Source organism: Oryx dammah, unplaced genomic scaffold (assembly GCF_014754425.2).
Source record: "Oryx dammah isolate SB20612 unplaced genomic scaffold, SCBI_Odam_1.1 HiC_scaffold_11, whole genome shotgun sequence".
Taxonomy (NCBI): domain Eukaryota; kingdom Metazoa; phylum Chordata; class Mammalia; order Artiodactyla; family Bovidae; genus Oryx; species Oryx dammah.
This window is the reverse complement of record NW_024070195.1, coordinates 47,989,809-48,015,601: the sequence shown is the minus strand read 5'-3', so window position 1 is coordinate 48,015,601 and position 25,793 is coordinate 47,989,809. Positions and strand designations below refer to the sequence as shown.

At 40.5% G+C, this 25,793-nt stretch overlaps 1 protein-coding gene and 1 long non-coding RNA gene across 4 annotated transcripts in view; both read right to left on the bottom strand.

The window, feature by feature from the left end:
- PRIM2 (DNA primase subunit 2) overlaps positions 1-25,793 on the bottom strand; it is a 290,358-nt gene that overhangs the window by 48,507 nt on the left and 216,058 nt on the right. The window lies entirely within an intron of this gene.
- LOC120869892 lies at positions 8,200-25,268 on the bottom strand. Of its 3 annotated transcripts, none has more exons than XR_005722654.1 (3): positions 25,171-25,268; positions 21,931-21,935; positions 8,200-8,227 (listed from the first exon to the last, which is right to left on the bottom strand). It is a non-coding gene; the product is annotated as an uncharacterized LOC120869892 (long non-coding RNA). The 3 variants fall into 3 exon arrangements; XR_005722655.1 differs by lacking the exon at positions 21,931-21,935 and adding an exon at positions 24,529-24,533 and having other exon boundaries at positions 8,204-8,227; XR_005722653.1 differs by lacking the exon at positions 21,931-21,935 and adding an exon at positions 18,015-18,019 and having other exon boundaries at positions 8,208-8,227.

Genomic DNA, 25,793 nt, shown 5'->3' with positions numbered 1-25,793 from the left:
AACAAATGCTGGAGAGAATATGGAGAAAAGGGAACCCCCCTACATTGCTGGTGGGAATGTAAGCTGGTACAACCATTATGGAAAGTAGTATGGAGGTTCCTTAAAAACTAAAAATAGAGCTACCATTAGATCGTGCAATCCCATTCCTGGGCATATATCTGCGAGAGATGAAAACTAATTCAAACTGATACATGCACCCCAAAGTCCAAAGCAGCACTATCCAAACAGACAAGACGTGGAGACAACCTAAATGTCCACCTGCATTTGAATGGACACAGAGGATGCGGTACACGCACACATGGCCTACTATTCAGCCATAAAAAAGAATGAAGTGATGCCGTTTGCAGCAATGCAAATGGACCTAGACATTATCATACCTAGTGAAGTAAGTCAGACAGAGAAAGACAAATATCACATGTTGTCACTTATACACGGAATCTTAAAAAATAATACAAACAAACTTATTTACAAATCAAAAACCAATTCACAGACAGAGAAAACAATTTTATAGTTACCAAAGGGGAAAGTGAGAAAGGGATAAATTAGGATTTTGGTATTAACATATACATTGCTGCTACCATGTACTGGCTAATTCATATCCAACTCTTTGTAATCCCATGGACTGTAGCCCACCAGGCTCCTCTGTCCATGGGATTTGCCAGGCAAGAATACTAGAGTGGGTTGCCATCTTCTTTTTCAGGGATCAAACTTGAATCTTCTGCTTCACAGGTGAATTCATTACCACTGAGCCACGTGGGAAACCCAACATATACGCATTACTTTATATAAAATAGATAAACAACAAGGACCTACTTATAGTAGAGAGAATTATAGTCAATACCTTGTGATAACCTGCAATGGAAAATAATGTGAAAAAGAATGGATATATGTATGTGTGTGTGTGCATACATGTATGTGTGTGTGTATATAAAACTGAATCACTTTACTGTACACCCAAAGCTAACACAATATTGTAAATCAACTATACTCCAATTTTCAAAAAAAACCCCACAAAACTGTAGGGTAATCATTACCTATTTACTATTTTCAAGTGAAAAAAAAAAAAGCACAATGTGAGAGTTGTGAGTTAAATTTTATCTGAAATGAGAACTACAGCCCAGGAGACAGCCTCTCAGAAAGCTCTGAGGAACTGCTCCAAAGAGTCAGAGGGGAGGTCGGTATACATGTCATTTTGGTAACAAGGCACACAGGCAATCAAGCACGTACTTTGGCAGAAGGTAGCTGCTAGTCAAGAGTAGATGCTTCCATTACTGATTTTAGTGGTTTGCTAGGTATGAGAAGGTACAAGAATTTGCGCTCATAAAATCTTTACCTGAAAGTGTCTAACTAGTTGAAGCCTGTTCTGCCAGGCAATCCAGAGCACAGACGGTCTCTCCAGCTCGCAGCCCTAAACTCCTTTCGGGGGGGTGTTGAAGGTCAGTGAGTGCAGTGGCCAGGGACTTCCTCCTTGTAGAGGCAGATAACTAGTGACAGTTCTTAGCTAAGTTAAGTAGTGAGTCAGACGTGGTGTGGTGATTAATATTACTTACATTACTTGTATGTTTTGCCTCTAGCTTCCTCATCAGAAAACCTGAAATCTCATTATTCTAATTTCATCAGACCTTCAGTCAGGTGAGCAATTTGAGGTCTGTAATTCAGCTGGAAGGCACTGCTACTATTACTTTAATTCAGTCAATTTTCTCATATGGATACTGAACATTTCTTCTGCTCTGTAGGAGTTAATTCATTTCTCCCTGGTGAGAAATTTTCACCAGGTGGAGAGGAAGCAGAAGTCAGAGAGAGAACACAGATTTGGGTTCTAGCTCTGACACCTACAAGCTGAATGTTAGGGAATTATCTCAGTCTCTCTTTTGTTTTTTTTCATTTTTAATATTGGAACAATGAGACCTGTCCTTCACTCTGTGCAAAAACACTTTGTAAACTGTAAGCTAATAAGTATACACTATAATTATTTGCTACAATAATTTGCACAAAACTCGCACAAAACCAGTTTGTGTCTGTCTGAAAGGTGAAATTTTAAAAAGAGATTTTACTTAATGGTCAAGTATTGCTGCTGCTGCTGTGTCGCTTCAGTCATGTCCGACTCTGTGTGACCCCATAGACAGCAGCCCACCAGGCTCCCCCGTCCCTGGGATTCTCCAGGCAAGAACACTGGAGTGGGTTGCCATTTCCTTCTCCAATGCATGAAAGTGAAGTCGCTCAGTTGTGTCCGACTCTTAGCAACCCCATGGACTGCGGCCCACAGGCTCCTCCGTCCATGGGATTTTCCAGGCAAGAGTGCTGGAGTGGGGTGCCATTGCTTTCTCCAGGTCAAGTATTAGGTTGGTGCAAACGTAACTGCAGTTTCAGGCTGTGAATTTTAAGTCATTATAAGTAGGCTCAGACACACCTTTGTTAATCAAAATAGGAACTATTATAATCAACACATTTTTGCCAACCAGAAATAAGTTTGTTTATTCCTGAAATGTAAAAATCTGTGCTTCAGGATTGCGATGAACTCTTGGCAAGCATTTTCAGTAACCTGCTGGCTGCAGAAGCATTTTCCCTGCAAAAAGTCATCAAGAGGATTCAAGAAGTGGTAATCAGTTGGCAAGTCAACTAAATATGGTGGATGAGGTGATACTTTATAGCCCAATTCATTCAGCTTTTGAAGCACTGGTTTTTTGTGTGTGGCAGGCGTTGTCGTGGAGAAGAACTGGGTTCTTTCTATTGACCAAGGCCAGCTGCTGGCATTGCAGTTTTTGGTACATCTCACCTATTTGCTGAGTATACTTCTCAGATGTACTGGTTTCGCCAGGATTCAAAAAGCTGTAGTGGATCAGACTGGCAGCAGACCACCAAACAGTGACCATGACCTTTTTTTGGTGCAAGTCTGGCTCTGGGAAGTGCTTTACCTGCCTCCTGAGAAATCTGTACGCAGGTCACAAAGCAACAGTTAGAACTGGACATGGAACAATGAACTGGTTCCAAATAGGGAAAGTACGTCAAGGCTGTATATTGTCACCCTGCTTATTTAACTTATATGCAGAGTACATCATGAAAAATGCCAGGCTGGATGAAGCACAAACTGGAATCAAGATTTCCAGGAGAAATATGAATAACCTCAGATACATAGATGACATTACCCTTATGGTAGAAAGTGAAGAACTAAAGAGCCTCTTGATGAACATGAAAGAGAGTAAAAAGGCTGGCTTAAAACTCAACATTCAGAAAACTAAGATGATGGCATCCAGTCCCATCACTTCATGCAAACAGATGAGGAAAAAAATGGTAACAGTGACAGACTTTATTTTCTTAGGCTCCAAAATCACTGCAGATGGTGATTGCAGCCATGAAATTAAAAGATGCTTGCTTCTTGGAAAAAAAGCTATGGCCAACCTAGACAGCATATTAAAAAGAAGAGATATCACTTTGCCAACAAATGTCCATCTAGTCAAAGTTATAGTTTTTCCATTAGTCATGTATGGATGTGAGAGATGGACCATAAAGAAAGTTGAGTGCAGAAGAATTCATTCTTTTCAACTGTGGTGTTGGAGAAGACTCTTAAAGTCCCTTGGACTGCAAGGATATTCAATCAATCCTAAAGGAAATCACGCCTGGATATTCTTTGGAAGGACTGAAGCTGAAACTCCAATGGTCTGGCCACCTGACGCAAAGAACTGACTCATTTGAAAAGACCCTGATGCTGGGAAAGATTGAAGGCAGGAGAAGAAGGGGATGACAGGATGAGATGCTTGGATGGCATCACTGACTTGATGGACGTGAGTTTGAGTAAGCTCCGGGAGTTGTTGATGGACAGGGGAAGCCTGGCGTGCTGTAGCCCATGGAGTTGTAAAGAGTCAGACACGACTGAGTGACTGAACTGACTTCCCAAACTTGCCTCCCTGGCCCAGAAGCTCCAAACGCCTTTTCTTTTATTTAGCCTAAAACTGAATATGAGTGCAAACTGAAAATACTCCATGAGTTACTCATCACTGTGTGTTCCTGTATGTACTGCATGTGAATAAATTAGTGAACTTCTCTTTGTTTTTTTCTTGGAAACCTGTCCTTTGCCAGGCTGATCTACAGGGTCCCCGCTGGGGAACTTGGGATGAGTACAGGACAAGGTTTATTCCTCCTTGAAGGTTTCAGTAGAAAAGCAGGAGATATGTTTTTCATGTTCACATCCCAATCCCTTTTCATGAAGAACGTTTTCAGTTCTAGATCCCCAAATGTGTGGATTTTCTTTCCTTCAAATTTACCTGAGACAAGATCAAGCTACAATTTAAAAATTTTGATTCCCCACTTTGCTGTGTGTTCAGGAATGCAGGGTGTGGTGTTAGTGGGCTGGTTTGTCTTTCATACTCTGCTACAGGTCTGTATTGATATAGACTCGAAAAATTAGATTTGAGAGTCTTCTGTGACCTGGGGCTGTGTGGTCTCCATCACTTTAACTATATCTATTCACTCAGATATTAAAGAGCATCGTTTCTAAATTCCTCATGGAGGATTTAGTACAATTAGATAACTACTGTTATCTACCAGCAATCAAATCAAAGTCATGCTTAGTGATACTTCAATAATTAACAGTTTGTATTTCCACAGATCTTTAGTGGTGACAAAATGGTTCTTCTCAGACCCCTTACTACTTGTAATGTATGGAAGTCAGGTATCCCTATTTTATAAATGAGCCAACTTTCAAGAGGTCAAGTGAATAACTATTTCCATTATTTAGTAGAGAAGAGAGGGAGTTTAAAATTTTACTCTCACTTTCTAGAACCTACTCTAAAGTGAATAAATACAGAAAACTGTTAGTTATCCATGGCAAACATGCAACTGTAGGCTGCTTCCCTGCTGCAACTCAGTTGCTTCATGGACATCTGAAAGTCACACTGAACCACACAGCTAAACACAATGCTTCTGATTCTACTGAACACCAGGGAAAGTGTCTCCTCTCAAAGAAATGGTAACTAACAAGTCACTTACGTAGCATTAGTTTCTAATTTATCATGGTTTTAGAATCATTAAAAATGGGAAATTTGAAGTTATTCATCTAAAATGAAAAAATAAAATAAAATCTGAAACAAGCGTTTCCTCCTGCTTTCAAATTACCAGGCACTCTTGGTACCAGGCACTCTACCATTTGAGGTGAGATGTGACAAGGAACTCGGTACAAAGTCAGGAGAAAGGGGGTGCGATAGAAAAGAGCGAGGATGCAGGACACAGTACCTACCCTTCTCCTCCCCGGTGTCGGACCTGAACTTCAGTGAACGCAGCTGCCTCATCAGCTGGAATTTAAAGACCTGGAGCAGGTGTCAGCCAATGTCTAGCGCAGCCCTGCCCATGTATGAAAGCACAGAGCAAGGGGTCTAGTTCTCAACCGCAGGGCGACAGGGAAAGAACCCTGGTCTCTGCAGTGCCTACTCGGTGCCCCTTGTGGTCCAAGCTGAAGCCCAGGCCAGCACAAAGCCTAGCAAACTGCAGCTGTTCACTCCACGTTCACAAGGCTGAACCGCTGAGCATCTTCTTGTATGTATGCTCACTGGATCCATCCCCCACCAGGGAACTGAAAGCGAGTCTTACACTGATCACTCCATTAGTTCTCAGTGACAAAGGAGAGTTAGCAACTTCCCTCAGCCAAATACTTAACATGATTTAAAAAGAGGTCTCAACAATTCGACTTTTAATCACCTTAAACAACAAGGCCCAACTGTAGAGAACAGGGAACTACATTCAGCATTTTGTAATAAACCATAAAGGAAAATAATCTGAAAAAGAATATTAGCTTGGTGCAAACATAATTATGGTTTTGGACTGTGAATTTTAAATCATATAACTAGACTCTAACATATCTTTAATAATCAAAATAGGAACCATTACAATCAACACATTTTTGCCAACCAGAAATAAGTTTGCTTATCCCTGTAACATAAAAATCTATCCTTCAGGATTCGATGAACTCCTGGAAAGCATTTTCTGCCTCCTGCTAGTTGTGGAAGTGTTTTTTCTGCAAAAAGTTGTTGAGATGCTTGAAGAAGTAGTCGGTTAGCAAGACGGCAGGTGAATATGGTAGATAAGGCAAAAATTCATAGCCCAATTCGTTCAACTTTTGAGGCGCTGGTTGTATGACATGCAATTAGGCATTACTGTAGAGACGAGCCGGCCACTTTCTGTTCACCAACGCCAGAGGCAGGTGCCACGGTTTTCAGTGCATCTCATCGATTTGCTGAGCATACTTCTCAGATGTAATGGCTTCACTGGGATTCAGAAAGCTGTACTGGATGAGACCGGCAGCAGACCACCGAACAGTGATCATGACCCTTTTTGGTGCAAGTCTGGCTCTGGGAAGGGCTCTGGAGCTTTTTCTCAGTCCAGCCACTGAGCTGGTCATTGCCAGTTCTCATACACAGTCCACTTTTCATCACACATCACAATCCGATTGAGAAATGGTTTGTTGTTGTTGTGTACAATTAGAGAAGATGACACTTGAAAGTGACAATATTTTTGATTTTCAGTCAGTTCATGAAGTTCCCATTTTATTTAGCTTTTTCATCTTTCCAATTTGTTTCGAAAGCCAAACAACTGTAGAATGGTCAACAATGAGTTCTTCGACAACTCATAAGAGGATCAGTTTTGATGATGGCTCTCAACTGGTCACTGTCAACTTCTGGTGGCTGGCCATTACACTCCTCATCTTCAAGGCTCGTCTCTTTCACAAAACTCCTTGAACCACCACTGCACTGTACGTTCGTTAGCAGTTCCTGGGCCAAATGCATTGCTGATGTTGCAAGTTGTCTCTGCTACTTTACAACCCATTTTGAACTCAAATAAGAAAATCGTTTTAATTTGCTTTTTGTCTAACATCATTTCCATAGTATAAAATAAATATAAAATAAATAGAAAGTAATAAGTCATTAGCAAAAGAACATAAAGTGAGAAATGTGCATTAAAATGATGTATGACATAAGCACATTTACTTAGAATGTATTCCTATGTCAAATGGCAAATACCGAGAGGATGTGCTCAGGGAGGAGGGGGCCTGTAGAAAGGGCACCAGGCCTAGTCCCGGGGACAATGCAAGCAACAAAGTGAACCCCAACAGCCCTGAATTACAGCCCGCAGAGTGAAGCATACAACTCACAGAGCATCCGTGGGCATGCACTGACATAAACAACTGAATTCAAACTGATAAACACAGAAGGACAAGGAAAAAGAAAATAACCCTTAGAGTGTCATACTAATAATAGCTGCTAACAGATCCACCAAGGGATGCAAAACTGAGTGGGGAGACAGGATATTTACATGGTCTAAAATGTCTCCCCCAAGACATTTTGAATGAATACAGCAACTCTACAGTGGAGAAGCCCAGCAGAGAGCCCCTGACCCAAGTGATCAAGATTAATAAACTATGATGATATCACATGCCTCTGATACGATGCAATCAGGAGGAAGCATCACTCCTGTGAGATTCTTGCCAAAAATGGATAAACTCAATCTAAATATATATAAACCCAAAGTGAGAGAGAAACTATCCAGTTCCCGCCAAAAACATCAAGGTCGTGAAAGAAAAGACAGAAACTGTCCCAGATGCAATGCTGGGTAGAACCTCAAACAGCAAAGAGACATTAGTGAAGATACCGCTGTCATCTAAACAAAATCTCCAGCTAATGGCATTACACCAAGGTTAACTTGCTGGGTGCCACATAGACCTCTTGGTACCATTTCTGTAATTCTTCTGTACGTCTAAAATTTTTTTCAAAATAGGTTTATACACCAGGCAATGGACTAGGCATAACAGGTTATCTCATTTGATTCTCCTAACAACTGTGCAAAATTAGTGTGATTATCTCTATTTTATAGCCTGAAAATTGAGATTTGGAACAATTAAAAAAATGTTCAGATGCACACAGTAAAATGTTGTCAGAATTGAAACTACTTTAGGAGTTTCTCAGTATCTGTGTTCTTTCCATCATGTTATGATAAACAAATGGAAATGCACTTATCCACCCAGGAAACACAAGTCATCTCTTCTGCTGCTAAGTCGCTCCAGTCGTGTCCGATTCTGTGGGACCCCATAGACGGAAGCCCACCAGGCTCCCCCGTCCCTGGGATTCTCCAAGCAAGAACACTGGAGTGGGTTGCCATTTCCTTCTCCAATGCATGAAAGAGAAAAGTGAAAGTGAAGTCGCTCAGTCGTGTCTGACTTAGCGACCCCATGGACTGCAGCCTATCAGGCTCCTCCGTCCATGGGATTTTTCAGGCAAGAGTACTGGAGTGGGGTGCCATTGCCTGAAACTAGATTGAAAATTTAAAGTGTCAACAACAGCAGAAATTAATTTTAGAACTCAGTATTAATTTTCAATTTGCTTAAAATATGTGGTATTAGGACTTCCCGGTAGCTCAGATGGTAAAGAATCTGCCTGGGTTCAATTCCCAGGTCGGGAAGATCCCCTGGAGACAGGAATGGCAACCCACTCCAGTATTCTTGTCTGGAGAATCCCATGGGCTGAGAAGCTTGGTGGGCTACAGTCCATGGGGTCACAAAGAGTCGGACAGGACCAAGTGACTAACACTACAGGGAAACAAAAAAGCTTTTCTATCATAATACTAAAAGGCAAATACATAGTTAAAGTAAAGCCACTTTAATCTCCTGTAACACCCAGCAAGTCTCAGAGAACTCTACAAACTACACCACACTGCTGTGCTTTCTGACATAAAGTATAAGAAAGGCTGGTTGGTTATAAGCGTCCTTCAAGTTTAAGAGGCACTAAAACAACGTTAAGGTGTTCTCTTAACTAGTTCACAGGTGTCTAGCAAGGAAAACTCAAGCGAATTTCTATATTTATTTCAGTGGAGTTTTTTTGCACATTATACCACCTACTTATATAACCATAAAATATTATTTAATACAAAAAAGAAGCATATCAAACTCTAGGGAAATATCAGGGAAATAATAAAATATTCATGATGGAGGAGAAACTTCCCTCTTTCTCCTCTTGATATGTTACAGGCACCACAGTAATGGTAAGTTACTTTACCTTGTGAACTATGATAAAGAACCAGAATTAAAGTTTCAAAACAGAATGGCTGCTTTCTCATAACCCAATGTAACTAAACTAAATTACTGAGGATGGTGTCCTGCAACGCAGGGAGATGGCTCAACCAAGGGAAGTCTACGGAAACCTTCTACACAGTTCTAGATCATCTGTTCACCTCTAACTTTGATGAGGCATCTCATTAAGAGACAGAATTTATTTTGCCCGTTGGGACATGACAACAGGAAAGAATAAGACAAACCAGGAAAATACATTTTTTTCAATTTTGTCAACTTAAAATTTTAAAGCATGTATTTTTCAATGTTAGAAGATGCTTTAAACAGCCCAACAAATCTCTATTCATTCATAGGGATTTAATTTGAAAATTAATCTATGAATGATATATTACAATGGACACAGTCAACAAAACAGCTGAAAGGACAACCTGTCTGTTGAGCTAAGATGAAATCAGGCAGTTTGATACAGTTCAAAACAAAGTGTTCAGGTTTTGTTCAAAATGAGATCTGGAAGTCTGTAGCACTATGAACGTGAAAATGTTAATCAGAAGGCACTATGAACATGAAAATGGCTACTATCCGTATTTTATATGCAATTGTCACCTTTTTTAAACGGTGAATTTTCAAACCACTTGTTATTATTATCTCATTTATTTCACCACATCACTGAAGTAAGTTAGCAGAGGTAACGCACTGCATTTCCTGATAGATACCTGAGCTTCCCAACAGCAAACCTGAAACCACAACCTAGCTCTGTTGAGCCCCATCCCTGAGCACATTCACTAAATTCTAACACATCTCAGCCACTCACCCCACAGAGTGAAGGACACAGAACAGCCTGGCCCAACAAATTAAAGCAAATACAACACAGTTGTGTTTAACCCTCACGACGAGGTACATTTTAAAATTCAACAGGTAAAAATCACCATTTGATGCCATAAAAGTTATTGCCTTATTTACTGCCTCTACTTTGTCACACACACATGTCGGGGGCGTTTCCTGGGCTTGGTCACACATCCACGGTCCCCCTGGCCGTGATTTCTACCCATAGAGCAGATGACATCACATCTAGATGTACTGTTGATTCATCTAGTTGGCACGAGAGTGGAGCATAGAGTAGGTAAGTAGATGTCCTACAGTAAGAGAGGTCTGGCTGGAGAACCCACGAGAATGCCAACTCCATGAAGGCAGGAATGGTGTCCACTTTGCTAACTTCTATGCTTTCAGCTCCCACAGAAATGCCAGGCACATGTCAGAGGCCTGTAAACATTATGTGGGTCCAAATACAACTGCTTTGATGTTACACGTATAGGTTCTAAATAGCAGATTCACATGGTTCCATCTAATACTAAATGAATTGATGAAAAACTCTCATTTTTCATGTCCATCTTTCTTCCGGCCAATGAGCTAGAAAGACAGTGGCAGCTGCAGAATGTAGGAGCTAAGGGTGGACCCTGCTTCCCAGAGAGACCTCTGGGCTCCTGAGCCCCCTGTTCACATCTGCATTAGGGGCACTGAAGAAACACTGACTGTTAGCGGTGATAATGCCAGTAATTACCTTTTCCTGGTATTTCCTGTAGGTAATTACTAGAAAGTTAAAGATAGCAATTATAAATTACATAGACACTTGACTTTGAATTTATCTATAACACCTTTTTCAGTACTATAATTACCATTTTATAGTAAAATAACTGAGCAAGAGGAGGATTATTTTCTAAAACCATAGCAAAAGAGCAGAGAAACTCAAGCTTCCCAAATTCATTTCTGTGCTCAATTCATTACCACCTGCCTCTATCACCAATGATAAAGAAATATAATATATGTATAGTTATGCTCCTAAGGTATTTCACGACATTAAGGGGTTTTCCTACTTTAACTTTTTCCTATGCTATGTCACGTTTAGAAATTTGGTGGGGGGGGGGGGGGGCGGGGAGGAAATCCCATTGCTATTGATTTTGCCCAGATAGTTACCTAGATAGAGTATCATGCGAAATGGTGGGCTTGCTAAATCACAAGCTGGAATCGAGATTGCCTGGAGAAATATCAACAACCTCAGATATGCAGATGATACCACTCTAACGGCAGAGAGCAAAGAAGACTAAAGAGCCTCTTGAGAGTGAAAGAGGAGCATGAAAAAGCTGGCTTAAAATTCAACATTCAAAACACTAAGAGCATGGCATCTAGTCCCATCACCTCATGGCAAATGGGGAAAAAGTGGAAGCCGTAACACATTTATTTTCTTGGGCTCCAAAATCACTGCAGACAGTGACTGCAGCCATGAAATTAAAGATGCTTGCTCCCTGGAAGGAAAGCTATGACAAACTTAGCATATTAAAAAGACATCATTTGTCAACAAAGGTCCATAGAGTGAAAGCTATGGCTTCTCCAGTAGTCATATACGGATGTGAGAGTTGGACCACTAAGAAGGCTGAGCACCAAAGAAATGATGCTTTCAAATTGTAGTGCTGGGTAATACTCTTTAGAATCCTTCGGACTGCAAGATCAAATCACTAAATCTTAAAGGAAATCAACCTTGAATATTCATTGGAAGGACTGGTGCTAAAGATGAAGCTCCAACACTCTGGCCACCTGATGTGAGCAGACAACCCATTAGAAAAGACCCTGATGCTGGGAAAGATCGAAGGCAAAAGAAGAGCTCAACAGAAGATAAGATGGATGGATGGCATCACCGACTCAATGGACATGAATCTGATCAAACTCCGGGAGATTCTGAAGGACAGGGCAGCCCATTGTGCTGCAATCCATGGCCTCATAAAGAGTCAGAAGACACGACTAAGCGACTGAACAACAACAGAGTAATCATGTTAAACACCTTTCTGACACACAAACGACCCCCAAACCTGACCCTTAAAATATACATATGAATAATGCCTTAAATTATCATACTGCTACAAAAAATGTTTTGAGTAGCTATCTTCTTCAATTTCTCATGTCATAAATTCAACATTTATTCAGTTCAGTTCAGTCGCTCAGTCGTGTCCAACTCTTTGTGACCCAATGAACTGCAGCACGCCAGGCCTCCCTGTCCATCACCAACTCACAGAGTTCACTCAGACTCATGTCCATCGCGTCCGTGATGCCATCCAGCCATCTCATCTTCTGTCGTCCCCTTCTCCTCCTGCCCCAAATTCCTCCCAGCATCAGAGTCTTTTCCAATGAGTCAACCCTTCGTATGAGGTGGCCAAAGTACTGGAGTTTCAGCTTTAGCATCCTTCCTTCCAAAGAAATCCCAGGGCTGATCTCCTTCAAAATGGACTGGTTGGATCTCCTTGTAGTCCAAGGGACTCTCAAGAGTCTTCTCCAACACCACAGTTCAAAAGCATCAATTCTTTGGTGCTCAGCTTTCTTCACAGTCCAACTCTCACATCCATACATGACCACAGGAAAAACCATAGCCTTGACTAGATGGACCTTAGTCGGCAAAGTAATGTCTCTGTTTTTGAATATGCTATCTAGGTTGGTCATAACTTTTCTTCCAAGGAGTAAGCGTCTTTTAATTTCATGGCTGCAGTCACCATCTGCAGTGATTTTGGAGCCCCCCAAAATAAAGTCACCCACTGTTTCCCCATCTATTTCCCATGAAGTGATGGGACCAGATGCCATGATCTGAGTTTTCTGAATGTTGAGCTTTAAGTCAACTTTTTCACTCTCCTCTTTCACTTTCATCAAGAGGCTTTTTAGCTCCTCTCGCTTTCTGCCATAAGGGTGGTGTCATCTGCATACCTGAGGTTATTGATATTTCTCCCGGCAATCTTGATTCCAGCTTGTGTTTCTTCCAGGCCAGTGTTTCTCATGATGTACTCTGCATAGAAGTTAAATAAGCAGGGTGACAATATACAGCCTTGACGTACTCCTTTTCCTATTTGGAACCAGTCTGTTGTTCCATGTCCAGTTCTAACTGTTGCTTCCTGACCTGCATACAGATTTCTCAAGAGGCAAGTCAGGTGGTCTGGTATTCCCATCTCTCTCAGAATTTTCCAGTTGATTGTGATCCACACAGTCAAAGGCTTTGGCATAGTCAATAAAGCAGAAATAGATGTTTTTCTGGAACTCTCTTGCTTTTTCCATGTTCCAGCAGATGTTGGCAATTTGATCTCTGGTTCCTCTGCCTTTTCTAAAACCAGCTTGAACATCAGGAAGTTCACGGTTCACGTATTGCTGAAGCCTGGCTTGGAGAATTTTGAGCATTACTTTACTAGCATGTGAGATGAGTGCAATTGTGCAGTAGTTTGAGCATTCTTTGGCATTGCCTTTCTTTGGGATTGGAATGAAAACTGACCTTTTCCAGTCCTGTGGCCACTTCTGAGTTTTCCAAATTTCCAACATTTATTAGAAATTATCAATTCTGTTTTACAAAGAAAAGTTATTTCTGAAATAAGAACTCTTAGGAAACATTAATTCAAACTTGATGATCTATATGACAAGGTAACAACAAAAAATAAAGCTGTGCATAGCTGTGAAAATCTCTGCATGGTGCCCTAAATGACAACTTTTAGGATCACAAGTCTACTAGCCACTTACTATCTAGATTAATTTCTTTAAAATCTGAAAGCTGCCTGTGGTGTTCTCTGCAGTACACAAATAAGAACAGTAATGAGAAGCATAACACATGTAAAATTACAGGAATAATAATATTCTGACATGTAGCTTTAAGGAGTAATTTGTTAAACACTATAATCCCCAATAATAGTATTATTTAATGCTTATTTATTTAATGGTTATAGTATTATTTAATACTTATTTAATTTATATGCAAAGTACATCATGAGAAATGCTGGACTTGATGAAGCACAAGCTGGAATCAAGACTGCCAGGAGAACTATCAATAACCTCAGATATGCAGATGACACCATATTTATGGCAGAAAGTGAAGGAGCCTCTTGATGAAAGTGAAAGAGGAAAGTGAAAAAAGTTGACTCAGAACTCAGCATTCAGAAAACTAAGATTATGGCATCTGGTCCCATCACTTCATGGCAAATAGATGGGGAAACAATGGAAATAGTGACAGACTTAATTTTCTTGGGCTCAAAAATCACTGCAGATGATGACTGCAGCTATGACATTAAAAGACACTTGCTCCTTGGAAGAAAAGTTACAACCAACCTAGACAGCTTATTGAAAAGCAGAGACATTACTTTGCCAACAAAGGTATGTGTAGTCAAAGCTATGGTTTTTCCAGTAGTCATGCTAGGATGTGAGAGCTGGACTCTAAAGAAAGCTGAGCGTTTTTGAACTGTGTTGCTGGAGAAGACTCTTGAGAGTCCCTTGGACTGCAAGGAGATCCAACCAGTCCATCCTAAAGGGAATCAGTCCTGAGTGTTCACTGGAAGGACTGATGCTGAAGCTGAAACTCTAATACTTTGGCCACCTGATGGGCCACTGACTCACTGGAAAAGACCCTGATGCTGGGAAAGATTGAAGGTGGGAGGAGAAAGGGATGACAGAGGATGAGATGGCTGGATGGCATCACCGACTCAATGGACATGAGTTTGAGTAAACTCCAGGAGTTCATGATGGACAGGGAGGCCTGGCGTGCTGCAGTCCATGGGGTTACAAAGAGTCAGACACAACTGAGCGACTGAACTGAACTGATAATCCCCAAATCAAGCAGGTACACTTAATTTGCTTCTAAAGAAATATTAATAAAAGCACAGCATCACTTTCGAGGGCTTTCCTGTTGGCTGAGTGGTAAAGCATCAGCCTGCCAGTACGGGAGATGCAAGAGACGTGGGTTCGATCCCCGGGTCAGCAAAGTTCCCTGAAGAGGGAACCGGCAGCTCACTCCACTAATCTGACCTGGGAAGTCCCATGGACAGAGGAGCCTGGAAGGCGATAGTCCAAGAAGTCACAAAAGAGCTGGACAGGACTTGGTGACTAAACAACAATCACTTTTGAAATTTAAATAGATCATGATAACCCTTTCACCAAGCAGCTGCAACATTAGGTGATTTCCAAAAACACTGAAGAATGTATTTTTGTCTTCTGATACTAGAGAGTCTAAATTTCAAAACACTCGCCCCCTGTCTTAGGCAACGAATGTACCATCACATGGTTTGGGTTCTTTTCTTCAGCTGCATCATATCCAGTTCAGACTGAACTGTGATGGCAGAGGCTTCTGTTTCTTTAAATCTCTCTACAGATGCTCACTTCTCTTGATAGTGAGGGTCTTCAACAATTACAAATTAAATTCAATAGGTATGTACATAAAATTGCATGCAAAAATGTAATGAATTTTATTTGTAATAAATATATGAATTTCCTAAAGTTTCAAAGGATGGCTATATCTACCCTTCCCTTCTATTATGAAAACACTGTAGCCAAAAAGCCACAGAATTAAGCCACATGACCAACAAGCAAAAGCTGTTTAGTGCCTAAACTGAGGTGACACCATGTACAAAGGAAAGTCACCTTAGTTTCACTAAGGGGAAAAAAATGCACTAAAACCCCATCTTTCTCAGCTGAGCCTTCATTCAACGTTGAAACAAGTATCTCAAACTCCATGGTTTTGGCTGCTGCTCAACACCATGCACAGAGTCAGTCACGACTGAAGTGACTTAGCAGCAGCAGCAACACCATGCCATTCAACTGGGGACTGAACAAAGAAAAACAGAAGGAAACTTTAATCTGTCTTTTCTTCTCTTTTTGCTACAATACACTGACAGCATCTTGTTCATTAATTAAACTTTTTTCCTTTAAGAAACATACTGGAGAACGCTATTTTAGACAACCGTAGAAAGTTCAGTTTACGTACTATTGAAGCTTGGCTTGGAGAATTTGGGGAATTACTTTGTTAGCATGTGAGATGAGTGCAACCACGCAGTAGTTTGAACATTCTTTGGCATTGCCTTTCTATGGGATTGGAATGAAAACTGACCTTTTCCAGCCCTGTGGCTACTGCTGAGTTTTCTAAATTTGCTGGCATACTGACTACAACACTTTAACAGCATCATCTTTCAGGATTGGAAATAGCTCAACTAGAATTCCATCACCTCCACTAGCTTTGCTCATAGTGATGCTTCCTAGGCCCACTTGACTTCACATTCCAGGATGTCTGGCTCTAGGTGAGTGACCCCACCATCACGGATATCTGGGTCATGAAGATCTTTTTGTATAGTTCTTCTGTGTATTCTTGCCACCTCTTCTTAATATCTTTTGCTTCTGTTAGGTCCATATTGTTTCTGTCCTTTATTGTGCCCATCTTTGCATGAAGATTTCTAGTCTTTCCTATTCTATTGCTTTCCTCTATTTCTTTGCATCAATCACTGAGGAAGGCATTATCTCTCCACACTATTCTTTGGAACTCTGCATTCAAATGAGTATATCTTTCCTTTTCTCCTTTGCCTTTAGTGTCTCTTCTTTTCTCAGCTATTTGTAAGGCCTCCTTAGACAACCATTGTTCCTTTTTGCATTTCTTTTTCTTAGGGATGGTCTTGATCACTGCCTCCTGTACAATGTCACAAACCTGTGTCCATAGTTCTTCAGGCACTCAATCAGATCTAGTCCCTTGAATCGATTTATCATTTCTACTGTTTAATCGTAAGAGATTTGATTTAGGTTATACCTGAAAGGTCTAGTGGTTTTCCCTACCTTCTTCAATTTAAGTCTGAGTTATTAACTCCTTATTGCAAAATTTAGACTTAAATTGAAGAAAGCAGGTTGATCAGAACAGTTATCAAAAACTTAGGTTTGAATCTGAGCTACTTAGGTTAGTGGGTTAGTGACCTGAGACAATTCATTTAACCTTTTTAGGACTCAATGCCAAACTATACATTGACATTCAAAAATACTGCCTTCCTTACAAAACAAATATCCAAGACAGTGTGGTCACATTCTTTATAGAAGAATTCTAATGAATAAATGTGTAAATGAAAATAAGATAATTGATTTGGAAAATAAACAGATACTCAATTTATAAAACCATTACATGAAAAGCTAAAGGGAATTTTACAATGGAAGGTTCCAGCTACCTATATGCCTCCTAATGGGACACAATATGAAAAATAAAGTACCATTTAGGAACGATTCCTGCCAAAAAGGCTGAATTTGAATTTAGAAAAGTCTTTACAGCTAATTCCATTTACAGGGAAAATGGTAAAAAATTAAATAATACTGTAGGAAGCAAACAAATAAATCCAGAATGTGAAATTCCACAGAACAACTTGCTCATTTCTTCAATAAGTTATAGACTGACAAAACAGCAAAAAGAGAAAAATAATGGATCTCTAAAAGATATTGTGAGACAAAAGCCAAATGTAACATATGTAGATTCCAGTTCAAAGAAATCAGATGTTAAATACATATACATATATTTAGGCAATTGGAGAAATTTCAACAGGACCTAGATATTAGATGTTGTCAAAAAGTTACTGTTACTTTTGTCAAGTGGTAAGATAATCGTATTACAATTATGTAAGGAAATTTTTGCTGGAGAGACATATTAAAGTATGTAGCCATCATATGACATGGTCAAGATCTTGCCTTAAGATACTTCAGAGAAACTATAAAGAATATAAAGTAATAAATAAATGAAATGTGGAAAAACTGGGCTCCTTCCCAGGTGGCGCTAGTGGTAAAGAACACACCTGCCAATGCAGGAGATGTAAGAGACAAGAGACGCAGGTTTGATCCCTAGGTCAAGAAGATCCCCTGGAGGAGGAAGTGGCAAACCCACTCCAGTATTCTTGCCTGGAGAATCCCATGGACAGAGGAGCCCAGCAGGCTACAGTCCATAGGGTTGCAAAGAGTCAGACACAACTGAAGTGACATAGCACACATGTAGCACAGAAACACTAATAAATGTGTGACATAGTTTTTCAAGACACATCAAGAAATTATTTTTAAAATTTCTCTTTAATATTAGCCCTGGGGAACGGGGAATCCCATTAAGACTCCAAGCCTGATTTCCCTGCCAGGCTGGAGCAGAGTTTAAACCAGGCCAGACACCCTCTGGTTGTGGCTACAGCCCCCTCTTGGTCCCAGAGTCACTGGCTGCAAACTGTCATATGTAGATTTGTATTTGTACTTGTTTGAAATGTTTCATGATATAAAAATATTCACAAGTATTTTCTCCACCTGTTTCATAAGTTTCCTGTGATGATCAATGATTAAAAAGTAGCTAAGACACATATCAAGTATTTGATGAATGACAGTTTGAAAACTGAATAAAGAAAAAAGTTAAAGAACTCAGGTTCTAAATCAGGAGTCTGCAAACTATGTCTGGCCCACAGGACAGACCCAGACAGCTGCCTGTTTTTGTCATGATGAAATCATCTTATCCATCTGTTTAGATACTATCTGCAGGAGCTTGTAGGCTACATATATCAGAGTAGTGCAACAGAAACATGGTCCACAAAGCCAAAAATATTTTCTGTCTCTCCCTGGAAACAAACTTTATTTACTCCTGTTCTGAATTCTATCATTTCACTGTCTCTTTAAGAGGAAATTCAACCTCAAAAGGTTTTTAGAATTTTTCTCCTTAAAATTTACAAAGGACTTTCTCTATTTTAGTTTCTCACAAATAAAAACAAAACTACCACAAAGTAGGGTTTAGGTAGCTTCATATTTTTGTCCCACAAATGAATAAATCATTTCATAGCTTCAAGGTAGTTACTTTTCTGCTAAATCAAGAAACTTACAATGAAAGTAAACAAGCCAAAAAGGCAAAGATGTAAAAAAATGTTTAACTTAAAGAAAAATCATTATTAATTATTGTTAATGTTACTTCAAGTTCACTGGGTTTTACAGAATCACCCAAGGGAAACAATACATTATGTGTTTGCACACACTACAATCAAACGGTGTTTTGACTTAGGGAGGGAAGGAAGGAGGAAGCTCACAGACACAATGTTGGAATTTCTCCTCAATAACCCAGCAAAGAACACTATACACCCATAGGCCATTTTTTCTATGAACTTCTGTATATTTTGGATTAATAGTTTAAACACATTCTTTGGCAGTCTTCAACTCAGCTTACATAACCTTTGGGTACACCCATGAGCTGATTAGTCATTTAAGGCTGGAGAAAAGCAAAGTTTCAGAGGGAAATACACTGAGACCCGAATGGTTTAATATGCAAGCACACTAGCTAAAGGGTATAATTAAAACAACACTGCTCCTTTAAATCTACATAATTTTGTCCCAAAGACATTCTCATTAGTAGCTTTTACTTTGCCACTAAACTAGAGAGAGCCTCAGGTCTACATGGCTGGAAAATAAATATAAAGTTAGTAAGGTACATACAAGTCGAATAAAATACTTGCACAAGTCAATTACTGAACTTTTCTTTTTTGAGTGAAATATAAAAGCCACCAGCCAACCTTCAGTACTGGTGAGTCCCCAGCAAAAAATACATTACCACTGTACCAAAGATGACCCTTATGCCTCATATTTCAGAGGGAAAAAATAACCAGAAAGATTTAACAAACTATTTTTAATAGAGAGAGAGCTGCTTTTGCCTATACTAACTCTACTGGAAATCTCTCCTAACCAGCACCTCCTTTACTGCACAATGATAACTGATGTTGCTATCACCAGCCTGCGACAGGTCCAAACCCTGAAGATCATTCTAAATCATTAAACAGAAGATGAGATTATGTTCAGCACACTTTCGGCGGTGAGTGTAGTTCATAATATTCACATTACGTTAAGATTAGTAATATATCTAAGGTATGGGGCTTCCCTGGTAGCTCAGACAGTAAAGCATCTGCTTACAGTGTGGGAGGATCTGGGTTCGATCCCTGGGTCGGGAAGATTCCCCTGGAGAAGGGAATGGCAACTCACTCCAGTATTCATGCCTGGAAAATCCCATGGACCTAGGAGCCTGGTGGGCTACAGTCCATGGGGTCACAAAGAGTCGGACACGACTGAGTGACTTCACTTCACTTCACTTCATATAGGGCAAGAGTCAATCAAGAGACCAGTCAACTCCAAGTCAGACATTCACAGGGGCCATACTGAGCAATATGGTCAACAATATACAAGGGGGAAAAGCACTCTTCTCGAAATCTGGGGCATGAAACTCTACAGGGTATTCAGAGAAATTTTAACCCCACAGGGTATTCAGAGAAATTTTTCCAAGAGCTCAAAGGAATTTTAAACTACTTTTTTAAAAAGTACTGCCTAACCAGTGGCCCTTCTTTCCCTGTTCTGCTGACACTGATCAAATCTTCTGAAACAGAGCTGGAAATGCAGTTAAGAAACTACTGCAATAATTCAGGTGAGAGATGGTGATGGCAGGGACCAGCACTCAGCAGCAGGGGTAGTAAGAAGGATGAGCTTTCAAGGCTGAGCCAAGAGGATCTGCTGAGAGGGCAGGAACAAGAGAAGGAGTCAAAGACTCTGTACAGCACGGTTTTTGATCTGAGCAACATAAAGAATGGAACTACCATTATCTGAGATGGAAAAGGCTGCAAGCGGAGCTGGTTTGGGCAGGCTCATGGATAAGAGCCTCACTTTTGGAGACTTTGAGATGCTTCAAGTATTATTGAGTTTGCATGATCTAGAATCTAGATCCTAAGTAGGCCCTTGGCTATCACGGTCTAAAACTCAGGCAGAAGGATAGGCTCAAGAGACACATCAGAAGCCTTAAGACAGGATGAATTCATCTAGGGATTCAGTATAGATTAAAAACAAAAAACTGGGCTTTGTTGCTGGGGCACTGGATTACTGAAAAATGAGTAATACTGCCTTAGAGCTGCTGAATGTCATTGGCGGACACAGGACTGAGCCCATCAAGTATCCTGTGAACTCTTCTGAACCAGTTCTTTAAACTATGATCAAAGGGTAAATCTGTCTTTGCTGCAACTGAAGAAAGATGGTTACTGTGACATCAGGCAGATAAGACCCTGAGCCAGTTAAGTCCTCAGTTACAATCCTGAGGAAGGAACAACTTGCTGCAAGCAGGACGCATGGGCAAGGCCAAAGAAGGGCCAACCACATCCTTGATGTGTGCTGCCCAAATCCAAGCAGCCAAACATGAGACAAACATGAAAAATCTGAGGGCACTGAGCAAAATCATCTGAGGCCTGAAAGGTATCCTGAGTGACTACCTGGAAGTTAGCTTTCAGCATTCATTAGAAAAGTGAACTCGGCACAGATCTCATCTCTGTACTCACTGCCAAATTTCTTTGGATACATGACATTCTGGCGGAAAATCCAAACGCACCTATCAAGCAACCACTCAGATTTGCTAATCTCTCTCCCTGTACTAAGACCCCTAGATGCCATCCTGGAACTTCTCCCCATCCAGCAAGAATACTGTCACAGAGACTTAACAACAGGTGCTCAGCTTTTTATGAGGTTCAGTGTAAGACGCATTCCCTGGAGGAGTGGATCTGTGTCTTTACCCAAACCAAGGTAGTAAAGAGACCTCCACTATCATACCAACAGCCTTTATATAAATACTTCATGGGTTATGAACTACTCATGTGTCCAAATCCTATCACCTTTCAACGTTCAATTCAAATATCAGTTTCCCCGTGAAGCCCTCTCTGAGGTCCGTGGGAAGGGGTGTAATATTTCACTCCATGCTGTACTTACTACTTTCTAACTTACCTGAAATGAGCACTAAAGGGGGGACATTTTATTATCTTCTATATATCAGACACTAATACTAAGAATACTATCATGGAAGTCTACACTCTCCCTGGGCTTCCCAGGGGGCTCAGCAGTAAAAAATCCACCTGCAAAGCAGGAGACATAGGTTCAGTCCTTGGCTCAGGGAGATCCCCCTGGAGAAGGGCATGGCAGCCCACTCTAGTGGGCTGGGAAAAAGCCGTGGAAAGAGGAGCCTGGCTGGCTACAGTCCATGGGGTGGCATGAGTCGGATGTAACTGGAACACACACATACACAAGCATACACGCTCTCCCTATCAAATCACTCTGTCTTTGAAACAAGCTCAGCTACTCTGCTTGAGAGGCTAGTGTTATATTTACTAAGGTATGTGAAAGATTTCCAAGTATCCAATAAATGTTACTTGAATTGAATGCCCCTCCCACAAAAAAAAAACTACTGTGTCCACTCCTCAAAAAGCTTATCACTAATTAGAAGGTAGTTCAATAGTTGTATTATAATGAAAGTTCTCTCAGTCTGGTACAGACTGTATTCCTTGAGGCTATGAGTCATGTCTCATGCATGTTTTTCTCCCTCATAGTCCTTAAAGCACTGGTATATGTAGATTTTAAATGCTATGAATATGTAAGCTTCTACAGTCTAATAAAATCAAAATTCTTTCCAAAAATGAGGATCTTGGGATTTTCTCCCCACCTCTGCTACACTTAGGGCTCAGGAGAGTAGTTAAATATCAGGTGTTCAGAAATGCCTAGCCCTCTGTTTCCTTCAATATTCTGCCTTCCTTCATCTTTTTAAAAGAGGAGGACAATTCCATCAAAGCAGACCGAGTGTTTGTAGTGTGGCCTCTCCAGCAGACAGGAAGAGTCTGTGACCCTGGACCTTCCACTTACTAGGAAACTCACTGAGCTTCAGTACAGTTTGCTTCAGTATATAAAATGTTCTCTTTCAGAGTTTTGTATCTCTTCATAAAGAGGAAACACCACAAACCAGTCACTCTAGCACTCAGGGTCCACTGGTCTGAGGAGAAGCTACCGTATAAGCAACAGTCAGAAGAGTTAAGTCACTCAGCTGGAGGGTTTCCCTGAAACAATAATAACTTGTTCCTGACCAATTATACCTTTTAAATGAAAAGTAGGTCTTTACTGTGAAAAAGAAAAGAAGTGTTATTCTCTCAGTCATGTCCGACTCTTTGTGACCCCAGGGACTGTGGCCTGCCAAGTTCCCCTGTCCATGGGATTCTCCAGCAAGAGCACTGGAGTGGGTAGCCATTGTCTTCTCCAGGGGAATCCCAGGGATCAAACCTGGGTCTCCTGCACTGTAGACAGATTCTTTAATATCTGAGCTACCAGGGAAAACCAGGTCTCTATTACTAGAGCTAAATCTAAAAATGAAGGGAGAGGGGAAAAAACAAAAGTACCACATCCGGTAACTTATAATGAGGAAAACTAACAGCTTGACACAGGAGGACAGTTTTCGACCAATGAGTACACAGTGAGGAAAGACTATGTAGATAGCTTTCTATCCCTGCCATGTAGGTGGCTAGAGAATGAAAGCCTTAAGACAGTTTTTCTGCTACAACGGTACTTAAAATCTAGTTGACATTAAAAGAAGTACTGAGGGGGTAATCACTGCTGGCTCAGATATTTAGGAAAAGGCTAACACAAGAGTCAGGCCTTAGAGGATCAATAGGAAAGATTTTTTGGCTCCAACCAACAGTGGCTTAAATGAAATCTAATTCATCTCCAGTAGTACTGAAATTAATTCCATTCAGTTGTCATTGATTATTAAGAATTTTCTCCCTGACCTGAAGCACAATCTCTCTCTTTTCTCTAGGCAATAAACTTACCCATCCTACAGGCAGATTTAAATTATCTTTTTTAAAAAATCACATATGGTTTTATGAATGACTTTGAATGTAAATTTCTAAATTTAACAAAAGTATAGCTTTTAAAATAGTATTTACATGTAAATCATGCATACCATGGACTCCACTAGAAGGAGTTCTCATTACTGGCTAAAATGAAACATAATACAGTTGTAAGCAGAGTTTAAATGATATTACCACAGCATTATTCAACTTGCATACTTTATGTAAAAGGCCTCAAGGTGCAATCAATAAGTTAATAATTAAAATACATAAAACTGCAGGAGATAACAATCATCATAAAATTGTTAAAATAATGTTTAACAGTGACTTATCAGAAAGAGCTCATTACTTAGATTTTTTTTTGTACTATCCCAGAAGGCCCATGAGTTGGAGAACAACAGTAAGAAATGGAGACTGCCTTATATATGGTATTTTCGGAAATCATCTTGGTTCTAAGTCTCTGTGGTAAGAATTTAGAAACTGCAGAAACATCTGCTTGAATTTACATGTGGCCAAGGCAGCACTTTGAAAAGGGTAAAGAAGCAGGAAGAGGGGACAGGAAGCAGCTGTGTTATTACATCCCTGAAATTCCAAGATCCAGCTAGTGTTTCTGTGGTCATAGTATCATTCCTGAAGGCCACCCAGACCTCATGGCAAGGAGGACAGACTAGCGCTCATGGTGATCTGCTCACTAATCCAGGCCCACCTGGCGGCAGAGGAGGGGCCAAGAGAGCGGAAGTGACACAGGAGAGGTGAGAAGCCACGCCCACCAGGAAAGACAAGGGGTGGGACGCCTCCTGGGAGAAGGAGACATATTCTATGATCTCTTCTTCAATTACCTTGAAGGAAGCCACTTTTGTTGGTGAAAGTATATTCAAGTATACATGTCCTTGGAGAAGGAAATGTCAACCCACTCCAGTACTCTTGCCTGGGAAATCTCAGGGACAGAGGAGCCTTGTGGGCTACAGTCCATGGGGTCGCAAAGAGTCGGACATGACTGAGCGACTGAGCACATACATGTCCTAGATTTATGTTTTTCTAAATACATATTTTCAAGGGGAATTTTTAAGTGGTTTCAACCTGAAGGTAGAAATAAAAGCATGACTGTGATAAAAGTCGTATCTAAGAAAATTAGTCAACATACATTTTTCCCCTCTGTTGGTAAAGAAATAGCACATCTATGATAAAATCTGAAAACATCAAAGTGGAATGCACAACTAATCTTTAAAGGAGATTTGAAAGTACTGTCATTATATCTAAATCACCATACTTATACTGATAAAAAGGCCTTTAATCCACACATCACCAGTGAAATGCCAGTTTTACTAAATTGACTTTACCAGTACACAAGCATTAACTGAACAACACTGCTCACCACTACCAGCTAATGACAACAGTGTGCTGCTGCGTCAATGTCTACCCTTTCTGACCAGTGCTTTGTTTTCCACCGAACTAAGTATCGCTAAAACAAATAGGATAAAATACAACTTCTTTGCAGGGTTTTTAATACTACCAGGAGAATATCTGAGATGAATTTTCATTATGGAGTTTATTTTGAAAGACTATGGGAAACAGGGTTTATTTATAGAAAAAACGTCTCACTAGAAACTGTCCAGTTCAGTTCAGTCGTCATGTCTGACTCTTTCCCACCCCATGGACAGGCCTCCCCGTCCACCATCAACGCCTGGAGCTTGTTCAAACTCACGTCCATCGAGTCGGTGATGCCATTCAACCATCTCATCTTCTGTCGTCCCCTTCTCTTCTCTCCTTCACCTTCCCAGCATCAGGGTCTTTTCCAGTGAGTCAGTTCTTCCAATCAGGTGGCCAAAGTATTGGCATTTCTGCTTCAGCATCAGTCCTTCCAATGAACATTCAGCACTGATTTCCTTCAGAATGGACTGGTTGGATCTCCTTGCAGTCCAAGGGACTCCCAAGAGTCTTCTCCAACACCACAGTTCAAAAGGATCAATTCTTCGGTGCTCAGCTTTCTTTACGGTCCAACTCTCACATCCATACATGACCACTGGAAAAACATAGCTTTGACTAGATCAAACCATAGCTGTGATCACATGGATCACAGTCTTGTCTAACTCAATGAAACTATGAGCCATGCCGTAAAGGTCCACCCAAGATGGATAGGTTATGGTGGAGAGTTCTGACAAAACGTGGTCCACTGGAGAAAGGAATGCCTTGAGAACCCCATGAAGAGTATGAAAAGGCAAAAAAAAAGAAAAAAAAAAAAAAACTGTCCAAGGAAGGAACAAAAAAACCAGCAGGGTGGA